The sequence below is a fragment of the Astyanax mexicanus genome, chromosome 18 (assembly GCF_023375975.1).
Source record: "Astyanax mexicanus isolate ESR-SI-001 chromosome 18, AstMex3_surface, whole genome shotgun sequence".
Classification (NCBI taxonomy): domain Eukaryota; kingdom Metazoa; phylum Chordata; class Actinopteri; order Characiformes; family Acestrorhamphidae; genus Astyanax; species Astyanax mexicanus.
The window spans coordinates 31,674,908-31,688,539 of NC_064425.1; the positions used below are offsets into that span (position 1 = coordinate 31,674,908).

The 13,632-nt window shown below is 36.9% G+C and overlaps 15 non-coding genes across 15 annotated transcripts; all 15 read left to right on the forward strand.

Annotated features, from left to right (window-relative positions):
* The first annotated feature begins 66 nt into the window (after positions 1 to 66).
* LOC125784260 (5S ribosomal RNA) lies at positions 67 to 185 on the forward strand. Its single transcript, XR_007426980.1, has one exon. It is a non-coding gene; the product is annotated as a 5S ribosomal RNA (ribosomal RNA).
* Positions 186 to 990: 805 nt separating this feature from the next.
* Positions 991 to 1,109, forward strand: LOC125784261 (5S ribosomal RNA). Its single transcript, XR_007426981.1, has one exon. It is a non-coding gene; the product is annotated as a 5S ribosomal RNA (ribosomal RNA).
* An 803-nt stretch (positions 1,110 to 1,912) lies between these two features.
* LOC125784262 (5S ribosomal RNA) lies at positions 1,913 to 2,031 on the forward strand. Its single transcript, XR_007426982.1, has one exon. It is a non-coding gene; the product is annotated as a 5S ribosomal RNA (ribosomal RNA).
* An 803-nt stretch (positions 2,032 to 2,834) lies between these two features.
* LOC125783200 (5S ribosomal RNA) lies at positions 2,835 to 2,953 on the forward strand. The gene has a single exon (XR_007425934.1). It is a non-coding gene; the product is annotated as a 5S ribosomal RNA (ribosomal RNA).
* Positions 2,954 to 3,754: 801 nt separating this feature from the next.
* LOC125784263 (5S ribosomal RNA) lies at positions 3,755 to 3,873 on the forward strand. Its single transcript, XR_007426983.1, has one exon. It is a non-coding gene; the product is annotated as a 5S ribosomal RNA (ribosomal RNA).
* An 803-nt stretch (positions 3,874 to 4,676) lies between these two features.
* LOC125783212 (5S ribosomal RNA) lies at positions 4,677 to 4,795 on the forward strand. Its single transcript, XR_007425946.1, has one exon. It is a non-coding gene; the product is annotated as a 5S ribosomal RNA (ribosomal RNA).
* Positions 4,796 to 5,598: 803 nt separating this feature from the next.
* On the forward strand, positions 5,599 to 5,717 carry LOC125784264 (5S ribosomal RNA). The gene has a single exon (XR_007426984.1). It is a non-coding gene; the product is annotated as a 5S ribosomal RNA (ribosomal RNA).
* Positions 5,718 to 6,520: 803 nt separating this feature from the next.
* LOC125784265 (5S ribosomal RNA) lies at positions 6,521 to 6,639 on the forward strand. The gene has a single exon (XR_007426985.1). It is a non-coding gene; the product is annotated as a 5S ribosomal RNA (ribosomal RNA).
* Positions 6,640 to 7,443: 804 nt separating this feature from the next.
* On the forward strand, positions 7,444 to 7,562 carry LOC125784267 (5S ribosomal RNA). The gene has a single exon (XR_007426987.1). It is a non-coding gene; the product is annotated as a 5S ribosomal RNA (ribosomal RNA).
* Positions 7,563 to 8,365: 803 nt separating this feature from the next.
* Positions 8,366 to 8,484, forward strand: LOC125784268 (5S ribosomal RNA). Its single transcript, XR_007426988.1, has one exon. It is a non-coding gene; the product is annotated as a 5S ribosomal RNA (ribosomal RNA).
* Positions 8,485 to 9,287: 803 nt separating this feature from the next.
* LOC125784269 (5S ribosomal RNA) lies at positions 9,288 to 9,406 on the forward strand. Its single transcript, XR_007426989.1, has one exon. It is a non-coding gene; the product is annotated as a 5S ribosomal RNA (ribosomal RNA).
* Positions 9,407 to 10,210: 804 nt separating this feature from the next.
* LOC125783249 (5S ribosomal RNA) lies at positions 10,211 to 10,329 on the forward strand. The gene has a single exon (XR_007425983.1). It is a non-coding gene; the product is annotated as a 5S ribosomal RNA (ribosomal RNA).
* Positions 10,330 to 11,120: 791 nt separating this feature from the next.
* LOC125784270 (5S ribosomal RNA) lies at positions 11,121 to 11,239 on the forward strand. The gene has a single exon (XR_007426990.1). It is a non-coding gene; the product is annotated as a 5S ribosomal RNA (ribosomal RNA).
* An 804-nt stretch (positions 11,240 to 12,043) lies between these two features.
* LOC125783089 (5S ribosomal RNA) lies at positions 12,044 to 12,162 on the forward strand. Its single transcript, XR_007425823.1, has one exon. It is a non-coding gene; the product is annotated as a 5S ribosomal RNA (ribosomal RNA).
* Positions 12,163 to 12,953: 791 nt separating this feature from the next.
* On the forward strand, positions 12,954 to 13,072 carry LOC125784271 (5S ribosomal RNA). Its single transcript, XR_007426991.1, has one exon. It is a non-coding gene; the product is annotated as a 5S ribosomal RNA (ribosomal RNA).
* Positions 13,073 to 13,632: the final 560 nt, after the last annotated feature.

Here is a 13,632-nt window from a genome sequence, read left to right on the forward strand (position 1 = left end):
AATGACAGTGAAAAGACTCAGGTCTGTGAGTGACTTATAAATAGGCTTGTTGGGAGTTGATCTTTCGCTTACGGCCATACCACCCTGAGAACGCCCGATCTCGTCTGATCTCGGAAGCTAAGCAGGGTCGGGCCTGGTTAGTACTTGGATGGGAGACCGCCTGGGAATACCAGGTGCTGTAAGCTTTTCCATCTTTCCTTTATTTTTTACTCCGTTCAGTCCATGATGTCACAAATTTTTACAAGGCTACACTGTGTTTACTCTTCATATAAAACACTTACAGTAAACCATATACAGATTAAGTACTCACTTAAAAGTTCTTTCATTTTTCTGAAGGAGGATATTGTTTCTTCATGCTAATAAATAAAGAAAAAATGCATTATTTTTTATTTTCTTAACATAGGTACAGGGCGACTGACTTCTGTTCCTGGGGCTCTACCACGCTAAAGATTTCAGATTTAACACACCTGAGTCTAGAATGTTCACGTGATCCTGAAGGTCTTAATTACCTGGATCAAGTGTGCCGCGGACTCAGGCTGTTTGGATGGCAGGGGTGAAAAAAATTAAAAAGGCACGTTCTGTAGGACACAGGGCCTTTCTGTAAATGTATGCCAAGTATACTTTAATGTGTGTGTATGATTTTATTTATTTATTTCTCAGAATATTCTTTGTAAATATGATTTTTTTTTAATTGGGCTTTTTTTTATTGGGCCTAATCTGAAGCTTCCATTCTATTGAGTAAGAAACGTAGAGCAAGAAAATTGAACAAAAAAAAAATGAAGAGATAAAAATTAAGACATATAGGGAGTTTTTGTCTTTTTTTCTTTGGTTACTTTTTGTAGTGAAAGTTAAAAGGAGCTTTTATTTTGAGGCAAGATCTTTGTATTAGTCCGTAGAGCTGCTTTACTTTTGTCAAGAGCAGTAAATGACAGTGAAAAGACTCAGGTCTGTGAGTGACTTATAAATAGGCTTGTTGGGAGTTGATCTTTCGCTTACGGCCATACCACCCTGAGAACGCCCGATCTCGTCTGATCTCGGAAGCTAAGCAGGGTCGGGCCTGGTTAGTACTTGGATGGGAGACCGCCTGGGAATACCAGGTGCTGTAAGCTTTTCCATCTTTCCTTTATTTTTTACTCCGTTCAGTCCATGATGTCACAAATTTTTACAAGGCTACACTGTGTTTACTCTTCATATAAAACACTTACAGTAAACCATATACAGATTAAGTACTCACTTAAAAGTTCTTTCATTTTTCTGAAGGAGGATATTGTTTCTTCATGCTAATAAATAAAGAAAAAATGCATTATTTTTAATTTTCTTAACATAGGTACAGGGCGACTGACTTCTGTTCCTGGGGCTCTACCACGCTAAAGATTTCAGATTTAACACACCTGAGTCTAGAATGTTCACGTGATCCTGAAGGTCTTAATTACCTGGATCAAGTGTGCCGCGGACTCAGGCTGTTTGGATGGCAGGGGTGAAAAAAATTAAAAAGGCACCTTCTGTAGGACACAGGGCCTTTCTGTAAATGTATGCCAAGTATACTTTAATGTGTGTGTATGATTTTATTTATTTATTTCTCAGAATATTCTTTGTAAATATGATTTTTTTTTTAATTGGGCTTTTTTTTATTGGGCCTAATCTGAAGCTTCCATTCCATTGAGTAAGAAACGTAAAGCAAGAAAATTGAACAAAAAAATGAAGAGATAAAAATTAAGACATATAGGGAGTTTTTGTCTTTTTTTCTTTGGTTACTTTTTGTAGTGAAAGTTAAAAGGAGCTTTTATTTTGAGGCAAGATCTTTGTATTAGTCCGTAGAGCTGCTTTACTTTTGTCAAGAGCAGTAAATGACAGTGAAAAGACTCAGGTCTGTGAGTGACTTATGAATAGGCTTGTTGGGAGTTGATCTTTCGCTTACGGCCATACCACCCTGAGAACGCCCGATCTCGTCTGATCTCGGAAGCTAAGCAGGGTCGGGCCTGGTTAGTACTTGGATGGGAGACCGCCTGGGAATACCAGGTGCTGTAAGCTTTTCCATCTTTCCTTTATTTTTTACTCCGTTCAGTCCATGATGTCACAATTTTTTACAAGGCTACACTGTGTTTACTCTTCATATAAAACACTTACAGTAAACCATATACAGATTAAATACTCACTTAAAAGTTCTTTCATTTTTCTGAAGGAGGATATTGTTTCTTCATGCTAATAAATAAAGAAAAAAATGCATTCTTTTTTATTTTCTTAACGTATAGGTACAGGGCGGCTCACTCCTGTTCCTGGGGCTCTACCACGCTAAAGATTTCAGATTTAACACACCTGAGTCTAGAATGTTCACGTGATCCTGAAGGTCTTAATTACCTGGATCAAGTGTGCCGCGGACTCAGGCTGTTTGGATGGCAGGGGTGAAAAAAATTAAAAAGGCACCTTCTGTAGGACACAGGGCCTTTCTGTAAATGTATGCCAAGTATACTTTAATGTGTGTGTATGATTTTATTTATTTATTTCTCAGAATATTCTTTGTAAATATGATTTTTTTTTTAATTGGGCTTTTTTTTTTATTGGGCCTAATCTGAAGCTTCCATTCCATTGAGTAAGAAACGTAGAGCAAGTAAATTGAACAAAAAAAAATGAAGAGATAAAAATTAAGACATATAGGGAGTTTTTGTATTTTTTTCTTTGGTTACTTTTTGTAGTGAAAGTTAAAAGGAGCTTTTATTTTGAGGCAAGATCTTTGTATTAGTCCGTAGAGCTGCTTTACTTTTGTCAAGAGCAGTAAATGACAGTGAAAAGACTCAGAGTGACTTATAAATAGGCTTGTTGGGAGTTGATCTTTCGCTTACGGCCATACCACCCTGAGAACGCCGGATCTCGTCTGATCTCGGAAGCTAAGCAGGGTCGGGCCTGGTTAGTACTTGGATGGGAGACCGCCTGGGAATACCAGGTGCTGTAAGCTTTTCCATCTTTCCTTTATTTTTTACTCCGTTCAGTCCATGATGTCACAATTTTTTACAAGGCTACACTGTGTTTACTCTTCATATAAAACACTTACAGTAAACCATATACAGATTAAATACTCACTTAAAAGTTCTTTCATTTTTCTGAAGGAGGATATTGTTTCTTCATGCTAATAAATAAAGAAAAAATGCATTATTTTTTATTTTCTTAACATAGGTACAGGGCGACTGACTCCTGTTCCTGGGGCTCTACCACGCTAAAGATTTCAGATTTAACACACCTGAGTCTAGAATGTTCACGTGATCCTGAAGGTCTTAATTACCTGGATCAAGTGTGCCGCGGACTCAGGCTGTTTGGATGGCAGGGGTGAAAAAATTTAAAAAGGCACCTTCTGTAGGACACAGGGCCTTTCTGTAAATGTATGCCAAGTATACTTTAATGTGTGTGTATGATTTTTTTTATTTATTTCTCAGAATATTCTTTGTAAATATGATTTTTTTTTAATTGGGCTTTTTTATTGGGCCTAATCTGAAGCTTCCATTCCATTGAGTAAGAAACGTAGAGCAAGAAAATTCAACAAAAAAAATGAAGAGATAAAAATTAAGACATATAGGGAGTTTTTGTCTTTTTTTCTTTGGTTACTTTTTGTAGTGAAAGTTAAAAGGTGCTTTTATTTTGAGGCAAGATCTTTGTATTAGTCCGTAGAGCTGCTTTACTTTTGTCAAGAGCAGTAAATGACAGTGAAAAGACTCAGGTCTGTGAGTGACTTATAAATAGGCTTGTTGGGAGTTGATCTTTCGCTTACGGCCATACCACCCTGAGAACGCCCGATCTCGTCTGATCTCGGAAGCTAAGCAGGGTCGGGCCTGGTTAGTACTTGGATGGGAGACCGCCTGGGAATACCAGGTGCTGTAAGCTTTTCCATCTTTCCTTTATTTTTTACTCCGTTCAGTCCATGATGTCACAATTTTTTACAAGGCTACACTGTGTTTACTCTTCATATAAAACACTTACAGTAAACCATATACAGATTAAATACTCACTTAAAAGTTATTTCATTTTTCTGAAGGAGGATATTGTTTCTTCATGCTAATAAATAAAGAAAAAATGCATTATTTTTTATTTTCTTAACATAGGTACAGGGCGACTGACTCCTGTTCCTGGGGCTCTACCACGCTAAAGATTTCAGATTTAACACACCTGAGTCTAGAATGTTCACGTGATCCTGAAGGTCTTAATTACCTGGATCAAGTGTGCCGCGGACTCAGGCTGTTTGGATGGCAGGGGTGAAAAAATTTAAAAAGGCACCTTCTGTAGGACACAGGGCCTTTCTGTAAATGTATGCCAAGTATACTTTAATGTGTGTGTATGATTTTATTTATTTATTTCTCAGAATATTCTTTGTAAATATGATTTTTTTTTAATTGGGCTTTTTTTATTGGGCCTAATCTAAAGCTTCCATTCCATTGAGTAAGAAACGTAGAGCAAGAAAATTGAACAAAAAAAAATGAAGAGATAAAAATTAAGACATATAGGGAGTTTTTGTCTTTTTTTCTTTGGTTACTTTTTGTAGTGAAAGTTAAAAGGAGCTTTTATTTTGAGGCAAGATCTTTGTATTAGTCCGTAGAGCTGCTTTACTTTTGTCAAGAGCAGTAAATGACAGTGAAAAGACTCAGGTCTGTGAGTGACTTATAAATAGGCTTGTTGGGAGTTGATCTTTCGCTTACGGCCATAGCACCCTGAGAACGCCCGATCTCGTCTGATCTCGGAAGCTAAGCAGGGTCGGGCCTGGTTAGTACTTGGATGGGAGACCGCCTGGGAATACCAGGTGCTGTAAGCTTTTCCATCTTTCCTTTATTTTTTACTCCGTTCAGTCCATGATGTCACAATTTTTTACAAGGCTACACTGTGTTTACTCTTCATATAAAACACTTACAGTAAACCATATACAGATTAAATACTCACTTAAAAGTTCTTTCATTTTTCTGAAGGAGGATATTGTTTCTTCATGCTAATAAATAAAGAAAAAATGCATTATTTTTTATTTTCTTAACATAGGTACAGGGCGACTGACTCCTGTTCCTGGGGATCTACCACGCTAAAGATTTCAGATTTAACACACCTGAGTCTAGAATGTTCACGTGATCCTGAAGGTCTTAATTACCTGGATCAAGTGTGCCGCGGACTCAGGCTGTTTGGATGGCAGGGGTGAAAAAAATTAAAAAGGCACCTTCTGTAGGACACAGGGCCTTTCTGTAAATGTATGCCAAGTATACTTTAATGTGTGTGTATGATTTTATTTATTTATTTCTCAGAATATTCTTTGTAAATATGATTTTTTTTTTAATTGGGCTTTTTTTTATTGGGCCTAATCTGAAGCTTCCATTCCATTGAGTAAGAAACGTAAAGCAAGAAAATTGAACAAAAAAATGAAGAGATAAAAATTAAGACATATAGGGAGTTTTTGTCTTTTTTTCTTTGGTTACTTTTTGTAGTGAAAGTTAAAAGGAGCTTTTATTTTGAGGCAAGATCTTTGTATTAGTCCGTAGAGCTGCTTTACTTTTGTCAAGAGCAGTAAATGACAGTGAAAAGACTCAGGTCTGTGAGTGACTTATGAATAGGCTTGTTGGGAGTTGATCTTTCGCTTACGGCCATACCACCCTGAGAACGCCCGATCTCGTCTGATCTCGGAAGCTAAGCAGGGTCGGGCCTGGTTAGTACTTGGATGGGAGACCGCCTGGGAATACCAGGTGCTGTAAGCTTTTCCATCTTTCCTTTATTTTTTACTCCGTTCAGTCCATGATGTCACAATTTTTTACAAGGCTACACTGTGTTTACTCTTCATATAAAACACTTACAGTAAACCATATACAGATTAAATACTCACTTAAAAGTTCTTTCATTTTTCTGAAGGAGGATATTGTTTCTTCATGCTAATAAATAAAGAAAAAATGCATTATTTTTTATTTTCTTAACATAGGTACAGGGCGACTGACTCCTGTTCCTGGGGCTCTACCACGCTAAAGATTTCAGATTTAACACACCTGAGTCTAGAATGTTCACGTGATCCTGAAGGTCTTAATTACCTGGATCAAGTGTGCCGCGGACTCAGGCTGTTTGGATGGCAGGGGTGAAAAAAATTAAAAAGGCACCTTCTGTAGGACACAGGGCCTTTCTGTAAATGTATGCCAAGTATACTTTAATGTGTGTGTATGATTTTATTTATTTATTTCTCAGAATATTCTTTGTAAATATGATTTTTTTTTAAATTGGGCTTTTTTTTATTGGGCCTAATCTGAAGCTTCCATTCCATTGATTAAGAAACGTAGAGCAAGAAAATTGAACAAAAAAATGAAGAGATAAAAATTAAGACATATAGGGAGTTTTTGTCTTTTTTTCTTTGGTTACTTTTTGTAGTGAAAGTTAAAAGGAGCTTTTATTTTGAGGCAAGATCTTTGTATTAGTCCGTAGAGCTGCTTTACTTTTGTCAAGAGCAGTAAATGACAGTGAAAAGACTCAGGTCTGTCAGTGACTTATGAATAGGCTTGTTGGGAGTTGATCTTTCGCTTACGGCCATACCACCCTGAGAACGCCCGATCTCGTCTGATCTCGGAAGCTAAGCAGGGTCGGGCCTGGTTAGTACTTGGATGGGAGACCGCCTGGGAATACCAGGTGCTGTAAGCTTTTCCATCTTTCCTTTATTTTTTACTCCGTTCAGTCCATGATGTCACAATTTTTTACAAGGCTACACTGTGTTTACTCTTCATATAAAACACTTACAGTAAACCATATACAGATTAAATACTCACTTAAAAGTTCTTTCATTTTTCTGAAGGAGGATATTGTTTCTTCATGCTAATAAATAAAGAAAAAATGCATTATTTTTTATTTTCTTAACATAGGTACAGGGCGACTGACTCCTGTTCCTGGGGCTCTACCACGCTAAAGATTTCAGATTTAACACACCTGAGTCTAGAATGTTCACGTGATCCTGAAGGTCTTAATTACCTGGATCAAGTGTGCCGCGGACTCAGGCTGTTTGGATGGCAGGGGTGAAAAAATTTAAAAAGGCACCTTCTGTAGGACACAGGGCCTTTCTGTAAATGTATGCCAAGTATACTTTAATGTGTGTGTATGATTTTATTTATTTATTTCTCAGAATATTCTTTGTAAATATGATTTTTTTTTTAATTGGGCTTTTTTTTTATTGGGCCTAATCTGAAGCTTCCATTCCATTGAGTAAGAAACGTAAAGCAAGAAAATTGAACAAAAAAATGAAGAGATAAAAATTAAGACATATAGGGAGTTTTTGTCTTTTTTTCTTTGGTTACTTTTTGTAGTGAAAGTTAAAAGGAGCTTTTATTTTGAGGCAAGATCTTTGTATTAGTCCGTAGAGCTGCTTTACTTTTGTCAAGAGCAGTAAATGACAGTGAAAAGACTCAGGTCTGTGAGTGACTTATGAATAGGCTTGTTGGGAGTTGATCTTTCGCTTACGGCCATACCACCCTGAGAACGCCCGATCTCGTCTGATCTCGGAAGCTAAGCAGGGTCGGGCCTGGTTAGTACTTGGATGGGAGACCGCCTGGGAATACCAGGTGCTGTAAGCTTTTCCATCTTTCCTTTATTTTTTACTCCGTTCAGTCCATGATGTCACAATTTTTTACAAGGCTACACTGTGTTTACTCTTCATATAAAACACTTACAGTAAACCATATACAGATTAAATACTCACTTAAAAGTTCTTTCATTTTTCTGAAGGAGGATATTGTTTCTTCATGCTAATAAATAAAGAAAAAATGCATTATTTTTTATTTTCTTAACATAGGTACAGGGCGACTGACTCCTGTTCCTGGGGCTCTACCACGCTAAAGATTTCAGATTTAACACACCTGAGTCTAGAATGTTCACGTGATCCTGAAGGTCTTAATTACCTGGATCAAGTGTGCCGCGGACTCAGGCTGTTTGGATGGCAGGGGTGAAAAAATTTAAAAAGGCACCTTCTGTAGGACACAGGGCCTTTCTGTAAATGTATGCCAAGTATACTTTAATGTGTGTGTATGATTTTATTTATTTATTTCTCAGAATATTCTTTGTAAATATGATTTTTTTTTTAATTGGGCTTTTTTTTATTGGGCCTAAACTGAAGCTTCCATTCCATTGAGTAAGAAACGTAAAGCAAGAAAATTGAACAAAAAAATGAAGAGATAAAAATTAAGACATATAGGGAGTTTTTGTCTTTTTTTCTTTGGTTACTTTTTGTAGTGAAAGTTAAAAGGAGCTTTTATTTTGAGGCAAGATCTTTGTATTAGTCCGTAGAGCTGCTTTACTTTTGTCAAGAGCAGTAAATGACAGTGAAAAGACTCAGGTCTGTGAGTGACTTATGAATAGGCTTGTTGGGAGTTGATCTTTCGCTTACGGCCATACCACCCTGAGAACGCCCGATCTCGTCTGATCTCGGAAGCTAAGCAGGGTCGGGCCTGGTTAGTACTTGGATGGGAGACCGCCTGGGAATACCAGGTGCTGTAAGCTTTTCCATCTTTCCTTTATTTTTTACTCCGTTCAGTCCATGATGTCACAATTTTTTACAAGGCTACACTGTGTTTACTCTTCATATAAAACACTTACAGTAAACCATATACAGATTAAATACTCACTTAAAAGTTCTTTCATTTTTCTGAAGGAGGATATTGTTTCTTCATGCTAATAAATAAAGAAAAAATGCATTATTTTTTATTTTCTTAACATAGGTACAGGGCGACTGACTCCTGTTCCTGGGGCTCTACCACGCTAAAGATTTCAGATTTAACACACCTGAGTCTAGAATGTTCACGTGATCCTGAAGGTCTTAATTACCTGGATCAAGTGTGCCGCGGACTCAGGCTGTTTGGATGGCAGGGGTGAAAAAATTTAAAAAGGCACCTTCTGTAGGACACAGGGCCTTTCTGTAAATGTATGCCAAGTATACTTTAATGTGTGTGTATGATTTTATTTATTTATTTCTCAGAATATTCTTTGTAAATATGATTTTTTTTTTAATTGGGCTTTTTTTTATTGGGCCTAATCTGAAGCTTCCATTCCATTGAGTAAGAAACGTAAAGCAAGAAAATTGAACAAAAAAATGAAGAGATAAAAATTAAGACATATAGGGAGTTTTTGTCTTTTTTTCTTTGGTTACTTTTTGTAGTGAAAGTTAAAAGGAGCTTTTATTTTGAGGCAAGATCTTTGTATTAGTCCGTAGAGCTGCTTTACTTTTGTCAAGAGCAGTAAATGACAGTGAAAAGACTCAGGTCTGTGAGTGACTTATAAATAGGCTTGTTGGGAGTTGATCTTTCGCTTACGGCCATACCACCCTGAGAACGCCCGATCTCGTCTGATCTCGGAAGCTAAGCAGGGTCGGGCCTGGTTAGTACTTGGATGGGAGACCGCCTGGGAATACCAGGTGCTGTAAGCTTTTCCATCTTTCCTTTATTTTTTACTCCGTTCAGTCCATGATGTCACAATTTTTTACAAGGCTACACTGTGTTTACTCTTCATATAAAACACTTACAGTAAACCATATACAGATTAAATACTCACTTAAAAGTTCTTTCATTTTTCTGAAGGAGGATATTGTTTCTTCATGCTAATAAATAAAGAAAAAATGCATTATTTTTTATTTTCTTAACATAGGTACAGGGCGACTGACTCCTGTTCCTGGGGCTCTACCACGCTAAAGATTTCAGATTTAACACACCTGAGTCTAGAATGTTCACGTGATCCTGAAGGTCTTAATTACCTGGATCAAGTGTGCCGCGGACTCAGGCTGTTTGGATGGCAGGGGTGAAAAAATTTAAAAAGGCACCTTCTGTAGGACACAGGGCCTTTCTGTAAATGTATGCCAAGTATACTTTAATGTGTGTGTATGATTTTATTTATTTATTTCTCAGAATATTCTTTGTAAATATGATTTTTTTTTAATTGGGCTTTTTTTTTATTGGGCCTAATCTGAAGCTTCCATTCCATTGAGTAAGAAACGTAGAGCAAGAAAATTGAACAAAAAAAATGAAGAGATAAAAATTAAGACATATAGGGAGTTTTTGTCTTTTTTTCTTTGGTTACTTTTTGTAGTGAAAGTTAAAAGGAGCTTTTATTTTGAGGCAAGATCTTTGTATTAGTCCGTAGAGCTGCTTTACTTTTGTCAAGAGCAGTAAATGACAGTGAAAAGACTCAGGTCTGTGAGTGACTTATAAATAGGCTTGTTGGGAGTTGATCTTTCGCTTACGACCATACCACCCTGAGAACGCCCTATCTCGTCTGATCTCGGAAGCTAAGCAGGGTCGGGCCTGGTTAGTACTTGGATGGGAGACCGCCTGGGAATACCAGGTGCTGTAAGCTTTTCCATCTTTCCTTTATTTTTTACTCCGTTCAGTCCATGATGTCACAAATTTTTACAAGGCTACACTGTGTTTACTCTTCATATAAAACACTTACAGTAAACCATATACAGATTAAATACTCACTTAAAAGTTCTTTCATTTTTTTGAAGGAGGATATTGTTTCTTCATGCTAATAAATAAAGAAAAAATGCATTATTTTTTATTTTCTTAACATAGGTACAGGGCGACTGACTCCTGTTCATGGGGCTCTACCACGCTAAAGATTTCAGATTTAACACACCTGAGTCTAGAATGTTCACGTGTATCCTGAAGGTCTTAATTACCTGGATCAAGTGTGCCGCGGACTCAGGCTGTTTGGATGGCAGGGGTGAAAAAAATTAAAAAGGCACCTTGGGCCTTTCTGTAAATGTATGCCAAGTATACTTTAATGTGTGTGTATGATTTTATTTATTTATTTCTCAGAATATTCTTTGTAAATATGATTTTTTTTTAATTGGGCTTTTTTTATTGGGCCTAATCTGAAGCTTCCATTCCATTGAGTAAGAAACGTAGAGCAAGAAAATTGAAAAAAAAAAATGAAGAGATAAAAATTAAGACATACAGGGAGTTTTTGTCTTTTTTTCTTTGGTTACTTCTTGTAGTGAAAGTTAAAAGGAGCTTTTATTTTGAGGCAAGATCTTTGTATTAGTCCGTAGAGCTGCTTTACTTTTGTCAAGAGCAGTAAATGACAGTGAAAAGACTCAGGTCTGTGAGTGACTTATAAATAGGCTTGTTGGGAGTTGATCTTTCGCTTACGGCCATACCACCCTGAGAACGCCCGATCTCGTCTGATCTCGGAAGCTAAGCAGGGTCGGGCCTGGTTAGTACTTGGATGGGAGACCGCCTGGGAATACCAGGTGCTGTAAGCTTTTCCATCTTTCCTTTATTTTTTACTCCGTTCAGTCCATGATGTCACAAATTTTTACAAGGCTACACTGTGTTTACTCTTCATATAAAACACTTACAGTAAACCATATACAGATTAAGTACTCACTTAAAAGTTCTTTCATTTTTCTGAAGGAGGATATTGTTTCTTCATGCTAATAAATAAAGAAAAAATGCATTATTTTTTATTTTCTTAACATAGGTACAGGGCGACTGACTTCTGTTCCTGGGGCTCTACCACGCTAAAGATTTCAGATTTAACACACCTGAGTCTAGAATGTTCACGTGATCCTGAAGGTCTTAATTACCTGGATCAAGTGTGCCGCGGACTCAGGCTGTTTGGATGGCAGGGGTGAAAAAATTTAAAAAGGCACCTTCTGTAGGACACAGGGCCTTTCTGTAAATGTATGCCAAGTATACTTTAATGTGTGTGTATGATTTTATTTATTTATTTCTCAGAATATTCTTTGTAAATATGATTTTTTTTTAATTGGGCTTTTTTTTTATTGGGCCTAATCTGAAGCTTCCATTCCATTGAGTAAGAAACGTAGAGCAAGAAAATTGAACAAAAAAAATGAAGAGATAAAAATTAAGACATATAGGGAGTTTTTGTCTTTTTTTCTTTGGTTACTTTTTGTAGTGAAAGTTAAAAGGAGCTTTTATTTTGAGGCAAGATCTTTGTATTAGTCCGTAGAGCTGCTTTACTTTTGTCAAGAGCAGTAAATGACAGTGAAAAGACTCAGGTCTGTGAGTGACTTATAAATAGGCTTGTTGGGAGTTGATCTTTCGCTTACGACCATACCACCCTGAGAACGCCCGATCTCGTCTGATCTCGGAAGCTAAGCAGGGTCGGGCCTGGTTAGTACTTGGATGGGAGACCGCCTGGGAATACCAGGTGCTGTAAGCTTTTCCATCTTTCCTTTATTTTTTACTCCGTTCAGTCCATGATGTCACAAATTTTTACAAGGCTACACTGTGTTTACTCTTCATATAAAACACTTACAGTAAACCATATACAGATTAAATACTCACTTAAAAGTTCTTTCATTTTTTTGAAGGAGGATATTGTTTCTTCATGCTAATAAATAAAGAAAAAATGCATTATTTTTTATTTTCTTAACATAGGTACAGGGCGACTGACTCCTGTTCATGGGGCTCTACCACGCTAAAGATTTCAGATTTAACACACCTGAGTCTAGAATGTTCACGTGTATCCTGAAGGTCTTAATTACCTGGATCAAGTGTGCCGCGGACTCAGGCTGTTTGGATGGCAGGGGTGAAAAAAATTAAAAAGGCACCTTGGGCCTTTCTGTAAATGTATGCCAAGTATACTTTAATGTGTGTGTATGATTTTATTTATTTATTTCTCAGAATATTCTTTGTAAATATGATTTTTTTTTAATTGGGCTTTTTTTATTGGGCCTAATCTGAAGCTTCCATTCCATTGAGTAAGAAACGTAGAGCAAGAAAATTGAAAAAAAAAAATGAAGAGATAAAAATTAAGACATACAGGGAGTTTTTGTCTTTTTTTCTTTGGTTACTTTTTGTAGTGAAAGTTAAAAGGAGCTTTTATTTTGAGGCAAGATCTTTGTATTAGTCCGTAGAGCTGCTTTACTTTTGTCAAGAGCAGTAAATGACAGTGAAAAGACTCAGGTCTGTGAGTGACTTATAAATAGGCTTGTTGGGAGTTGATCTTTCGCTTACGGCCATACCACCCTGAGAACGCCCGATCTCGTCTGATCTCGGAAGCTAAGCAGGGTCGGGCCTGGTTAGTACTTGGATGGGAGACCGCCTGGGAATACCAGGTGCTGTAAGCTTTTCCATCTTTCCTTTATTTTTTACTCCGTTCAGTCCATGATGTCACAAATTTTTACAAGGCTACACTGTGTTTACTCTTCATATAAAACACTTACAGTAAACCATATACAGATTAAGTACTCACTTAAAAGTTCTTTCATTTTTCTGAAGGAGGATATTGTTTCTTCATGCTAATAAATAAAGAAAAAATGCATTATTTTTTATTTTCTTAACATAGGTACAGGGCGACTGACTTCTGTTCCTGGGGCTCTACCACGCTAAAGATTTCAGATTTAACACACCTGAGTCTAGAATGTTCACGTGATCCTGAAGGTCTTAATTACCTGGATCAAGTGTGCCGCGGACTCAGGCTGTTTGGATGGCAGGGGTGAAAAAAATTAAAAAGGCACGTTCTGTAGGACACAGGGCCTTTCTGTAAATGTATGCCAAGTATACTTTAATGTGTGTGTATGATTTTATTTATTTATTTCTCAGAATATTCTTTGTAAATATGATTTTTTTTTAATTGGGCTTTTTTTTATTGGGCCTAATCTGAAGCTTCCATTCTATTGAGTAAGAA